General features: G+C 50.4%; 1 protein-coding gene across 1 annotated transcript in view; it reads left to right on the top strand.

The window, feature by feature from the left end:
- Positions 1-13,478, top strand: part of Twist2 (twist family bHLH transcription factor 2) — a 53,564-nt gene extending 40,086 nt beyond the window's left edge. Inside the window, exon 2 of the mRNA XM_050163106.1 lies at positions 12,812-13,478. The gene's annotated coding sequence lies outside the window, so the exon portion shown is untranslated. The remainder of the gene's footprint in view (positions 1-12,811) is intronic.
- The last annotated feature ends 382 nt before the right edge of the window (positions 13,479-13,860 follow it).

Below are 13,860 nucleotides of genomic sequence, written 5' to 3'. Positions count from 1 at the left end.
TAGTAAGTGATGACTTCCAGGGAAAATTCTGCTTGCACTCAGACGTTTGTGATCTCTGGTATTCCGTCATCTTGGAGGAACAGGTACCTAGAATCCCAGAGAAGCCAGCGTATGTGACCTGGGGCAGCACTCCTCCTTCATGGGCGGCTGGCCTCTTTTGTTAGAAGCTGTTCTGGGCCTCATGGGTCCTACAGAGCTCTTAACCTGCAGTGACGTCAGTCACGTGCTAAATGTCTTCTCCTTGGCTTCCGGGAAGCTTGCACTGCCCATTTTACAGATGAGACAAGGATTGCAGAGGGAGACACCCTAACCTGTCCCTGAAGTATTGGCATGTAGGAGTGGAGAGATCCCTACGTGGAAGTGGGCCCGACTTAGCCTGTGCCTCCATGGAGGCCCCAGGGAAAGGTGGTCCCACCCTTATGTATGCCATCAGGTAAGAGAGACAGAGGAAACACTGACGGAGATGCTGTAGGAAGGAAGCTGACCGTTTTTGCAGGTGGGCGTCCTGGACAAAAGCCGATGTGATCTCCCCATGGGCCAGGGAGGTAAGACCACCAAGGATGTCATTTGTTTGGTCAGTAGGGTACCTGTCATCCTTGGAACCATGTCCACAGTTCTTTGAGGAGTATTGCCCTGAAAACCATACCCACAGAGCCAGGTAGGTGTTCCAGGAACTGACACTAAGGACATAGGGTGTATTTCTTGCTAAGTACATGGTTCCCATGGTTCTCACCTTGACTTCCAGAGTTCTAGAAACCAGGATCGTCCTGCATCCCATAGTCCATAATTGGTTTTCACAAGGCTTTCTTCTCTAGAAATAGGACCAGGGATGCATACAGATGTGCTACCATCCATTCTTCTCACTTTCTACTTATGAGCAGATTCACTGTTTAGGAAAATGCAGAGTCATCGTTTCCCTATTTAAAAAACACTTGGAAAGCAAAATGCATAAAACTCATTTCAGCAGCTCATCACTTATGAACATGGGATTTTAATTCAGGAATATTAATTCATATTTAACAATTATAAACATTTTTCTGGATGTCTCTACTTCATGCAAGTGCTGTGAGGTGACAGGGCATTTTCCCAGGGAGACACTCACAGAACCTTTCCCCAGCTCTCCTGGCTCTGTGTCTCTGAGCACTGTGCAAGGCTTGCTGGACGCCTGCTTCTGCCTCCCTGCCTTTTCTTCCTCCACTTGGCTAATGGGACTGTGCCCGGACTTGCAGGACCTCGGGGGTGGGGGAGTCATGTTAAAATGTGGACCCCAAACATCTCCTTGGTGAGAGTGTCGCATGCCTTCAGCCAAACAAAGCATGGGGCTTGACACAGAAAGAGGACCCAGTTGTCAGCCAGCAGGGTCCGGATACATTCTCTGTTGCACCCATTCAGACTTCCTAAGTCATCTTCCCCTCTCTGTTCCTCCCTCCTGCTCGTACAGTCCAGCCTTTGGTTTTTCTCCATTTTGTACTGCTGGCCCAACCCTCTGGACAGAAGGGGCTACTACCTGCCTGCTTGAATGCCTCTTGAATGCCTCTTGCAGTAGGTTCCCACCTTACCTCCTACAAGAATGCTCCTTCCCAGACACTTTTCTCAGCTTGCTCTGTGAGTTCTATCATAGGCAGTAAGCATAAAGTTGCAGAATTGGACCCTGGAGACCCAGGTTCAAATCCTAGAGCAGCAAGTTACCCAGATTGGGTCTGTGTGAGCTAATCAGTGTGGCCTCTTGACTCCCCACTGTCCCAGTTGAGTCTGTATCCCCAACCTTCTGGTCCATTAAGGGATCTTTCGTCACTGGGGCACATTTCTTCTGACCAGACTTAACTCTACAAAACATATCAAATACGTCCATGCCTACAACACTCACCTCCATCTCCATGGTGTTATATAGGGTCCCATGTCTCTCTGGTCCCTCACCAAAATGATATTGGCTCACCCCATTTCCTCACCCTTGCCTGCTTGACTGGACCTCATTTCTCTGTCCTGGACCTTCTTGCCCCGTCTTCAGGTAGTGCTGCGGGTTTTCAAGACCTTGCCGTGCTCCACTGTAACTGTGTGTCTGGAATGTATCTTGACTGTGCTCCATACCACAACACTGCAGTCCTGAGTGGACTTACATGCCTGCTTCATTGGGATGCTAACGGCATGTTTGCTGTAAATTTGCTGTACTGTCTGTCCCCCAAGTGCGCAGCTAGCTGGTTCAACATGGTCCCAGCTGTGGTCATCTCTGCATGCTGCATGCAAACAGCTGTCCTTCAGATTCTGCTGAGCTGGTGCTGCCGCAGGGGGTGAGCAGGTGTTCCTTAGCTCCCCCTGAATGCATTTGCTCAGTTAACGCCCCAGAGTTTGCTCTTACGTGTCATGCGTCTTGCCTGTGAAATAGCGTTTCCGGCCAAGACTTGTGCTCTGGCTGCCCGTCTTAGCCCACCTGTGTCCCGTGTTCTCTCCGTCTCTGAGATGACAATGTTTGACTAGATGGTCCCTGAAGGAGTCTCTGTCCCCACCAGACTGGGATGGGGCAGTTTTTCATCCTCCTTTCCCTCCCCTGGGCTTTATGTGGGAGCTGATTCTGTGACATCTGAGGAAGTCATAATTCACTGGTGAAGTCGTTCCTGCATGTGGAAGCCACGGGGCTTGGAAAGGGGTCAACTCCTCTCTGGTGATCTGACTCACTGGGGTTCTGAGGCAGAGGAATGCCCCCCTTTGCAGCCTCTCAATGGCCTCTGAGGAAGAAAAGTCAGGTGTCACCAAGCAGGAGGCTGGCAGAAAACAGGGGTGTATGGCAGCTCCCACCAAATGGACAAAGGGACCAGGCGAGCTCCCGGGATGTGGGGTCATCAGTCGGTGGTGGGTAGAGAGTGGTTGTGCAGTGACACTGGGAGAGACGCCAACTTCTCTGGTTGTTTTTGGACCATGTGGTCGGGCCATTCCAAAAAGTCAGCCTGGAGTCTCTGGAGGAGGGAGTCAAGTCCAATGAGAAAGTGAGTGTGAGGGAAAGCGGGAATGAGAGCAATGGTGGGGGTTCCGTCTGTCACACAAGGCAAGCTCAGGCATATGCATGCATGGTCATGGCACTAGAGAGAGAGAGAAGAGGCGGGGAAGACCTGTCTGGCCACCTATGCCCGCCTTCCCCCTAATCCTTCCTGCAAATGACTCTCCTGTGTGGGCTCAAGAGTGCCAAAATATTGTCACCCAGAGATCTTCAAAATACACAGAACCTTCACCATCACAGGTGCACTGGGGTCACCCTTCCGAAGGCCACCCCATCTGAAGCAGAACCAGAGCAGCCAGTTCCAACATGGCGCACGTATTTCTGAGCCCCACCCTGAACCTGGGAGGGTTTTGGAGACTGCCATCCTCCTGGGGACTCTGGGAGCTTCATGCAGGCAGGAGGAGATGCGGTATCACCCATGGGTTAACGACCCATGGCGGTAGGGAAGTGTGACATCATAGAGGGTTAAAATACGCCCTCCTCTATCAGTGCCGCTCCCCCAGTCTCTGTCTGGCCAACTTTGCTGAGCACTGTGGCTAGTGTCACCGTCTCCTCATTATCTGATGAGATACACAGCTGAGCTCTGGCCCAGCTCTCCAGGAGCCCACAAAGGAGACCACACAGCCGCTGCTTCAGGTAGGCGAGGGCTACAATAGCCCTTTGAAGGGTAGGAACCTCGTGTGAGGGGCCCGGGCACAGCCACCCGGAGGAAACTATAAAAACAAATGAATCCCAGAAGGCCCATTGCTTTGCAATTTTCATTTGCCTCAGAGAAAGAACAGCCTGTCTCTGTCCCCACTCCATGGCCCCACAGACATCCTTCATCCCGTAGAAGTGCGCCCTACCCCCATCTTCAAGCTCCTCCCATGGTCTCTTTCAGAAGCTCACTCAGACCCACCGGTTTTCAAGGCCAGTCTTGGGGCTCTACACTCTACCTATATGACCTCCCCGCTACCCAAGTCAGCCAGAGAGCGCTCAGAGGTACTAGTGGGCAGGCATATTGTCTGGGAGGAAAGGAGGCCCAACTGTTACACACCCACATTTACCCTCTAAATCTCCACTGGTCACTCCCACCCAGCATCTGGCACCCAGTTCCTAGTACCCAGCATCCAGCAAGGGAGCTGGCTCATTCCTCCTGACTTGCCAGAGCCCTAAGGATCTAGGTTAATGTGGCTTGCAGCTCTTGAGAGGCAGCCTGTTTGTCCACCGTGATTTGCTGTCTTTGACTCACCGGGCCTTGCTCTCAGCTGAGTTGGCTGTGAGGATCTGGAATGGAAGAAGATTCTACCGTTAGAAGGAAAACACGTAGCTTCCTCCCTGGCTGTGCACAGGCATTTGTCAAAAGGACAGCTTTCTGGGGGAGACAGCGACAGGGGTGAGTGTGTGTGTGGAGCTTGGGGCTGGCAGCTAGCCTGAGGCTGCCCAGAGCTGGTTCCCCCTCAGAGGCCCAGTGCTCTCCTTGAAGCTCTCACCCAGTGGGGAATGAAGCCTTTCAGCTAAGGGAGGTGACTAGCGGCTTATCTCCAGCATCTCAGTGCATGCTGGTTTCAGATGAATGATCCCTCCGGGTTGCCAGCAGTGTCCACCACGTGGCCCATGTGAGGCTGTGTGAGAAACCCATGGCCTCTATGTCTAGGATCCTTGAAATTTGCTGGCAAAATCTCAGGTTGGGGGCCATCGTGGGGCCAGGCCCAGACAAGGAACAGAGAAATGCTCATGTCCTTGCTTCTGCAACTACTCTAGCCTTTCCTGTGATGTGGGCTGTCTCAGTCTAATCTGTGTGACATGGGCTATCTCAGTCTAACCTGTGTGACGTGGGCTGTCTCAGTCTCCATTCACCTCTCAACAGGTCTGGGCTGCCACTGGATATGAACGCCAAACTCCGCATGCTCAGAAGCAGCCTAGAAGAGCTGGAATTTTGCTCTCCACAGGTGGTATCTGGGACCCCAAATGACAGCTTCCCGGCTCCCGGGTCTGGCAGCAGAATTCAGACTCACTATGGGTCTGGTGTGCCAGCCTGAGCCCTGCAGCTGCCTGGTTGGGGAGGGGGACTCCTTTTATCCAGGGCTCCTTCCACCTCTCTGTCAAGGTGGGAAGAGTGCTCTGGCGGCCAGCTTTGAGAAGGCACACATGTCAGCACAGACCTGATCTTGGGGTCTTAGAGGTCCCCTCAGGGTGGGGAAGGGAGCTGGCTTGAGAGCGGAGTCAGCAGTTTCTTCTCTCAGCCTAATAACGTCAGTCTGGTCTTCACCAACAGTTCTTCCGCCGTCCTTCCATCCTTCTGTAGAAGGTGATGGCTCAGTACTCTGCAGCTCTTTTTTCTCCCTACAGTATGGAGAATGAGACCAGCAGATAGGACTTGTGTTCCCTGCCCACCCCCTCCCGCCAAAGCGTGAAGCTGCCACTGACCTAGTAAAGCCTGTCTTTCCACCATTGCTCATGGCTCTCCCTGAGCTGTTCTTAGTCCACCAGGGTCCAGGCCTACCACTCTCCTGAAGTAGGAAGCTGCTGATCACCGGTCATGGTGGGAGGCCCTGTTCTGAGCTCTGCGAGCTGCTAGGTCCTCTCTGGTCTCTTCAACGTGCCCCCCCCCCCCCAATATCAACTAAGTGCAAATCAGGTGCTCTTGGCAACTGTCTTGGTTACTGATCTGTTGCTATGATGAAACACTATGGTCTTAGCAGAAAGTGTTTATCTGGGGACGTGTTTACAGCTCCATAGTCAACGGTGATCTTGGTGGGAAGCAGACAGGCATGGCATTGGAGCCGTAGCTGAGAGTTTTACATCCTGATCCTCCATGCAGTAGGCAGAGAAGGAGATGGGGGAAGGGGAGAGAAGGAAGTGGAAGAGAATGGAGGTGGAGGAAGAGAGAGACTGGACCTGGCATGGGTTTCTGAAACCTCAAAGCCCACCCCCAGTGACACACCTTCTCCAACAATACCACACCTCCTAATCCAAATAATTCCACCAATGTGGGGAGCACTAAGGGTCAAATACAGGAGCCATTCTCATTCAAACAGCCCCATCTGGTGTAGGGCCCCAGATAGAGAAGGAAAGAGTCTCTTCCCCTTCAGACTGTCACCATCATGGCAACCCAGCCAGATGGATCACTGGCAGGAAATGTCCCCATGACCCTCAGAGCTCCCACACAATAATGCCAATCACTACTCCTGCTTAGTGTCTTTGCCCAGAGAGGGTGAACCACACTCCCCAGGCCTCCCTACTCTTGAGTAGATGCTGGGGTTCAGCCCAGGATCTAACTGTAAACACCCTGGCCTCGATGTAGGGATTTTCACTGTCCCTCCTTCCCCAGGTTCCCTGTAGCTTGCTATCCGTTGTGAATTCATAAATTTAACATTTTTGGTCATTTGGAATTGATTCTTAAAAATATTGCTGAGGCCAGCACTTGTAATCCCAGCACTTTGAAGGCTGAGGCAGGAGGATTGAGAGTTCAGGGCCAGCCTGGTCTGTGTGCTGAGACCCTACCTTCAACATTAACCAAAGCAACAAAAGTCCAACTTGGTTTGCTGATGCCTTAGGGTTTTTAATTCAGATGCATGGATGAACATTCCATCCTTTGGGTCTGGTACCATTGCGCTGGTGCAGACCGGGTTTGGCGTTTTGTGTCAGGGAGGCTGTAACTGAGTGAGTGCAGAGCATAGATGAGAAACCTCCATGCCATCAACCTAAAGTTAGACGCTAAGGCTGGGCGATGGTGGCACACGCCTTTAATCCCAGCACTCGGAAGGCAGAGGCAGGCGGATCTCTGTGAGTTCAAGGCCAGCCTGGTCTACAAGAGCAAGTTCCAGGACAGGCTCCAAAGCTACAGAGAAACCCGGTCTCGAAAATCAAAACAAAAACATAAACAAAAAAATTAGACTCTAAGATAAATAGGCATGAGTTTAAAAAAAAAAATATCAGGAAATGTACCCTCTTGCTTACATTCTGAAATAGTTGAAGTCACAGAGGTATAAACTACTGTCCTTTGGCTTCTGTTAAATCCACTGTGAGCCGAGTTCAGTTGTTCACATGGACCCACACAGACCTTTGGTAAATGGGCATTTTAGTTGGCAGTTACTCATGGGTCCATTCTGGGTTCCTGAGGTTCTCCCCCCCCCCCGACCCCCACTGGGTTTGGTAGATTTGCAGCAATTAAGAGACTGACCTTCTGGGAGTGGTGGCTCACACTTGTAATCCCAGCACTTGGGATGCAGGAAGCTTGCAAATTTCAGGGCAATCTGGGCAGCGCTCTAGTGGGGTCGGGGGCAGCTCACAGATGGACCACCCAGCCTGAGCACCTGCTGGTGGCATTTTTTGCTGCAACCTTGCGAAGAAGACACAATCAGTGTTACCAGCACCTGAAGGGATCCTAATCTAAGGCAGCTTCAGACCCTGTCAATTTCTCAGCCCTGCCACAGTGACTCTGTAGGTCCCCCCTCTTTCTCGCCCTCCATTTGGTAGTGGGGGTACATGTAATGTCTCTTGTCACACTTGTGGAAGCAGAAACTTGACACCCTAGCAAGGTCCCATCAGTCCCATAGCTGTGACATCCAGTCTCCCTGGTGCCTACTTTGCCCACCAAGATTGAACTTCAAGAATTGTTGTCTGGTAGGGGACACAACTGGGACGCCACTGTGAGTCTGACTGGTCTTGTTCCTTTCTGTGTCTGAATTCCTATAGGTTTTTCTTTGTCTCAGAATCCAGAAATTTCATTGTTGGCATGATCCCCCTTTCCTTCCAGATCCAAGTCCCCCTTTAATCTGAATGCTTTGCTATTAACTGAGTGGATGTTCCTCATCTCACTCCTTAATGGCTGACACCCATCTCCAGGACAGGGAGGCTCCCCAGAAGTGTCTGACCTCAGGACTTGCTCCCCAATGTCTACTTTCATTACCTCCTTGATTAAAACCATTTCCTATTTTCAAAGGGAAAAAAAGACCCTTGGAAGCTCCAGAAAGCTTAGGGGTGAAGTGTTTCTCTGTGTAACAGTCCTAGCTGTCCTGGAACTCATTCTGTAGGCCAGGCTGGTCTCAAACTCACAGAGATCCGTCTGCCTCTGCCTCCCAAGTCCTGGGATTAAAGGCGTGCGCCACCACCACCCAGCTCCCGAGAGTCTTTTTTGATAGTTTTGAACCCGCTCTTTCCCTTTCAGAGCAGACCGCCTCCTTCCCTGGGGCCTCTTCGTGGGTGCTCCTCATGGACGTCTCTGCTCTTGACCCCATGTGCATGATGTGTCTTCTTGGATCATTGCTTGCTCTGATTTAGGGACTCCTGATTGATGATGCTATTTCCTGCCTCTCTCCAACCACCCCATTGGTGGTTGGTGTGGGCAGCTCAGAGTTGTGTCCAGACTCATCCAGAACAGAAAGGGCCCCAACTGGAAGACAGGACTCTCTAGAAGCCCAAGTGTCCCCAAGTGGAGTGAGCAATGGGGCCCATGTGCACTGATACCATCCCCAGTTTCCAATCCAGCTGACTCCTACCCAGCCTGCCATTGGCTTTAGGGATAGCAGGGTGTCAGTATAAGACATAGAAAGCAGGACAGCAGGAGCAGGCTGGCAGGGGCTGGTCCATTCGAACAAATTGAAAGGCCTTAAGGTCCAGTGGAGCAAAGTTCATCCTTTTCTCATTCTAGGGGCAAGGGGATCAATTAATACCTTAACCCTGGGCTTCCTCCTGCTATAGATGATGGCCGCACCTGTGTTTCTGTGATCACTTTCTCTTCCACCTCTGGGGCACCACATGAGAAACCCAGATGTGTTATGTGCTTATGTGTGTGTGTATGCATGCATGTGTGTTTTTATACATGTGTGTATATGTGTGTGAACAAGCATGTGTGTATGTGTGTATGAGTGTATGTATGTGTATATATGTGTGCTATGCTTGTGTGTATGTGTGTTCATGTGTGTATACATATGGGCACATGCATGTGTGTGCATGTGTGTACACACTCATGCGTGGGTACGTGTATACATGTTTACATGTGTCTTTATGTATGTGTGCTTACAAGTGTGTACATGCATGTATGGGCATGCATTATGTGTATGCATGTATGTGTGTTTATGCATGTGCATATATGTGTGCATGTGTGTATTATTGTGTGTACGTGTATGCATGCATGTGTGTTTATGAATGTGTGTATGTGTGTACATGCATGTGTATGTGTGCATGACACATGCACGTGTGTTTGTACATGTGTATATGTGTGTGCACATATATGTGTGTCTCTGTACGTGACTATGCATGTGTGTGCATGTGTGTTTATGTGGGTATGCATGCATATGTGTGCATTCATGTGTGTCTCTGTGTGTGCATATACATACATTGTGCATGTGTGTATGCATGCATGTGTGTATGTGTGTACATGAGTATCTGTGTTATGGATGTGTGTTTTCATGTGCACACTGTGTGCTTTTTCTGACAGCCCAGCTAAGTTTCTTCTGCAGCAGCATCTGGCCTGCACTTTCCTTGAGACAGTTTTCAGTGTCTAGTTTATATATGTGTTTCTTCTGCTGTCAGACTCTCTGATTCATCTCAGGCTTTTCAGCCACCGGCACCATTCTTTGCACATGCCAGACACTCAGGCCATGCTGGGGGGTGGATGAGTGTGCACATGGATGGAAGGAAGGGAAGGGAGGGAAGAAATAGTGGGAGGGGGGATGAAAGGGCAGACATGGAGCAGACGGACACTTCACAGCCAGAGTGGCATGCCTTCCTTTGGCCAGCACGAGGCCCTTATGATGTCTTAGTACCCAGTGGTCCCATTCAGGGGCCACCGCTCTCAGTCCAGCTGTAGCAGCTCTGCAGTCTGCTTGGGGCCAGGCAGGGCCGGGGGGGGGCACAGGAGGCCCATGCACGGGGCGCGGTAGCCCTGCAGTGGCGAGGCCATCTTGAGCCCAGATGTTTTACATTTGCCCATGTCTACAGACATGTGGGGGTCAAGGTGACATCAAGGGGGTTAGGCTGGGAGGCTCTCAGTCAAGAAGACTAATGAACCTGCCACTTGCTTCTGCCTGAGCCCCAGGCCCCTCTGGCAGATGAAGCCAACCCCAAAACGTACCCTACTGGGACAGCCCCTGCCATTCTGGGCTTTTCATGGACTATCCTGTGCTTCCCCTGGTGGGCTGGCTCAGCTCAGATATCAAAAGCTGCTGTAATTATTTCCTCCCACTGAGGAAGGCTTCCATTTAGCTTTCTCCCCCCGCCCTATTAATTATCTAATTATAACCACGTTCTCCAATAGAGCAGCTTTGACTCTCTGCCCGGGACCACTTTAAAAGGCTTAAATATTTGGAGTACTCTGAACTTGAAAAAGGGGAGAGAGGGAGGAGGAAGAGGGAGCAAGGAAGCACACGTGTGTGTGTGTGTGTGTGTGTGTGTGTGTGTGTGTGTGTGTGTGTGTGTGCCTAATTTTAGGGAAAATTTTAGACTTTCCAGATTGTTGTCCTGATTCCAGGGGAAAGCATTTGGGAGCTTTGACAAGCCCCTCACAGAGTTCAGGTCCTGGGAACAGTATAAATGTCTGAGACCCTTGCACACCAGCCACTGCAGGCATGGCAGTGTGGTGTGCTGCCCTGGACAGTCAGTAACAAGTCAGATGCAGCCCCTACTGTGGCCGCAGCAGACCTGGCTGCTCCCACCCTTAGTGACTTCATCCCCCACCCCAACAACACTTTCAGGGTGCTGTTGATGTTGACAGAAGCTTGAGCCACCTCCTGTCTCCTCCTCCCCCCTGTGGGCCACGTGGCAGTAATGTGACCTTGGACTACGTGGTCACCCCCTCTCATTCTGACCCTCAGTCCAGCATCTAAGCAACTCGCTGCACATCCTCAGGGAACTAACTCAAGGTGGGCACGGATGAGTGCTGGAGACCTGTTGTCAGAACCACCGGACCCCTCAAAGACGGGGACTTCCCTCCAGCACAGGTGCCCCTTCCCCAGAGAGCTGTCCCCTGTCCTGTCACTTCCGGGCAGTGTGGTTCCAGACCAGCCTTCGCTAAGAGAGGACTGGATGTATGTCCATATGTGTATGCACGTATGTATGTGTAAGTGTGTTGCCTCACAGGTGAACACGGCTCTGTCGGCCAGCATGCCGTCTGTCGTGCTGCCCATATCGAATGCTGCAGGAAACGGCAGCAGTAGAGGCTGTACTAGGCGACACCCAGAAGGTTCCCACACCACATCCTAGTCAGAGCGGAGTTGGTAAGCGGGAGTTAGCGGCAGGCCGCATTGGCTCCATTTTCACTGATTCACGGGACTTAAAAACCAGTTGTATGACCTTGTAGTGATAGGAGTGTTTTAACTCAGTGACAGCCGAGTGAGCAAGAAACACAACACAATATACACTACACACCTCACTGCACATGTATGTCACTCATACCCACTCTACACTTTATACACAGCACACATATGCTATGTACACATATCACATACCACACACACATTATACACACATAGCATATACCACACACTGCATACAGACATCACATCTTATGCACTCACATACATATACCACATATATACTATATACACACACGCCACACACACTGTACACACACCACACATATACTATACGCATACATCACATGCCACACACACACACACTTTATATATACATCACACACTACACACATATCACACACCACACATGCTATACACACACCACAGATACACTATACAGACACATCCCATACCACCACACTACAATACTATATATACATCACACACTACACATAAACAGTATCACACACATCACACACATTACACACACACACACACACATTTTCTGCACTCAACCTGTACACACGTATATGCCCCACACCATGCACAAAAGACTGTAAGTGAACTCCGGGCCTATACAGATGTTGAAGCTATGGTGCTTTTAGGTCTTAGCTTATACTTTGGGGGAAAAGGGTTGAGATGCTCATAGAAGTTTTCTGCACATTAATCCAATTTCTTGGGACTCTACCATTATTTCATTTATATTTTATTGATTTCATATATTATTTCATATATATAAATGATAATTATATATCATTATATAAAGTTTAAGTATAGATTCCCAAGAATTAGCAAAGGGAAATCCACCTGCCTTTGATGGCCCTCCCCAGCAGCTGACTGTTTTCCTGATCCTCACCCCATCTCTCCCAGCTCTGGGCAGCCCACCACCTACAGTGGCCTCCCTGCAGCCTCACCCACTGTGGGCGTCTCTCTCAGGGGCCAGCGTGTGGCCCTGAGAAAAATATGGTGCTCTACTTCTGTGGGACAATAGTCTTTTATTCTGTCACTTGTATTATTTTTAATAAACCCTGATTGGCCAGTAGCCAGGCAGAAAGTAGAGGCACGGTGACAAGAACAGGGGAATTCTGGGAAGAGGAAAGGTCAGTCTGCAGTCCTCACCCAGTCAGAGAGGAAGCAAGATGAGAATGCCTCGCTGAAGAAAGGTACCAAGCCATGTGACTAACACAGACAAGAATAATGGGCCAATAAAAGGCGTAAGAAAGAGTTCATAAGAAGCCTGAGCTAATCGGCTAATCAGTTTATGATGACTGTAGACCTCTGTGTGTTTCTTTGGGACTGAACGACTGTGGGACTGGGCAGGACAGAAACCTCAGTCAACACCGTACTGTGTGGACCTTCCAGGGCCTGGGAACTCTGAGGTCTGGCCCTGCACCTGCCCAGCTTCTGCAGCGGGTGGGGAAGCTGAGAGTCGTACAAGGCCTGCTCTCTATACCCACAGCCCCAGGCTCTCTCAGAGAATGGCCGTACTTCCCCAAACGTCAGATGCTGCAACATCTCACCCTCTCTCCTTCTCTTTCAGACCTGCCTGCACATCTCAGGCAAAAGTGGAACCGGATGCGTCCGCGGCTCTGACTTCTGGCACCTGGACAACCTCGTGGCTCCTCATGCCCCCAGTGCCCAGCTGAGTGTTCAGAGGGGACAGCAATGGCAAGGGACAGCGACCCAGGTTCACATCCTTCTCAGAGATACCCATGGGATGGGCACCAGCCTACCTGCCAGTGACTTTTGTGCCCTCATCTCCTCACCATTGGATTCTCCTCCTGGGTTTTGGTTTTGGGGAGGGGGATCTTTTTGGAAAGCTCTAGATTCAGGAGTGCATTTATAAGGATATGTTGGATTGTATTTCCCTCTAAGTGCCTTTTTTAATGTATATTTTTAAATAAAACAGAAGTACATTCTTGTAGAACCTGTTTAAACTGGACCAAGGCTCTCAGAACAAGAACCCAAGACCCCTCCCACCCCAGACCTCCCGTGACTGTTTCGAGGAAGCCTGGAATTCTTGCTCGCACATTCCTGCTCTTTATCTCTCCATGGCCTGCCCAGCTAGCCATTTTTTATATTCCCTGTTCAGTGTATATGTTGCTTATTTGTTTATTTATTGAGATATTTTACCAGCTAAGTGACTGCCACGCGCTGTGTATACTGCTCCACACCCAGGAACAATAAAGAGGCCCGCACAGCCCTGCCGTTGCCCCTCTGTTCTCATCTCTACGCCCGAAACACCTTGTCACTCTAAAGGGGATGAGCAAGGATGAGAAACGTGCATTTGATTCTCCACACGTTACTAGTTGTAGAACTTTCTAGAAGCCAGCAATGCTGATGTGTGTTAAAGTCAGCATCGGCAGACCTAGGCCTACAAACCAAAGTGTGTTGGTTCAGTCCCTGTGACAATAGAACGAACAAACAAGCAAACAAACAAAAATGGGGAGCCAACTTGAAAGACAAAATGCTTACTTTGGCTAATGGCTTCAGAAGCTTTAGTGTGTGAGTGGCTGGCCCCATTGCCTTTGTGTCTGTGGCAAGGCTGTAAACCATGGTGGAAAGGGTGTGGTGGAAAATTGCTCACCT

Source organism: Alexandromys fortis, unplaced genomic scaffold (genome assembly GCF_014885135.2).
Source record: "Alexandromys fortis isolate MF-2015 unplaced genomic scaffold, M_Fortis_MF-2015_v1.1 scaffold_139, whole genome shotgun sequence".
In the NCBI taxonomy this organism is placed as follows: domain Eukaryota; kingdom Metazoa; phylum Chordata; class Mammalia; order Rodentia; family Cricetidae; genus Alexandromys; species Alexandromys fortis.
The sequence above is the reverse complement of the archived record's forward strand: the minus strand, read 5'-3'. Positions and strand labels throughout refer to the sequence as shown.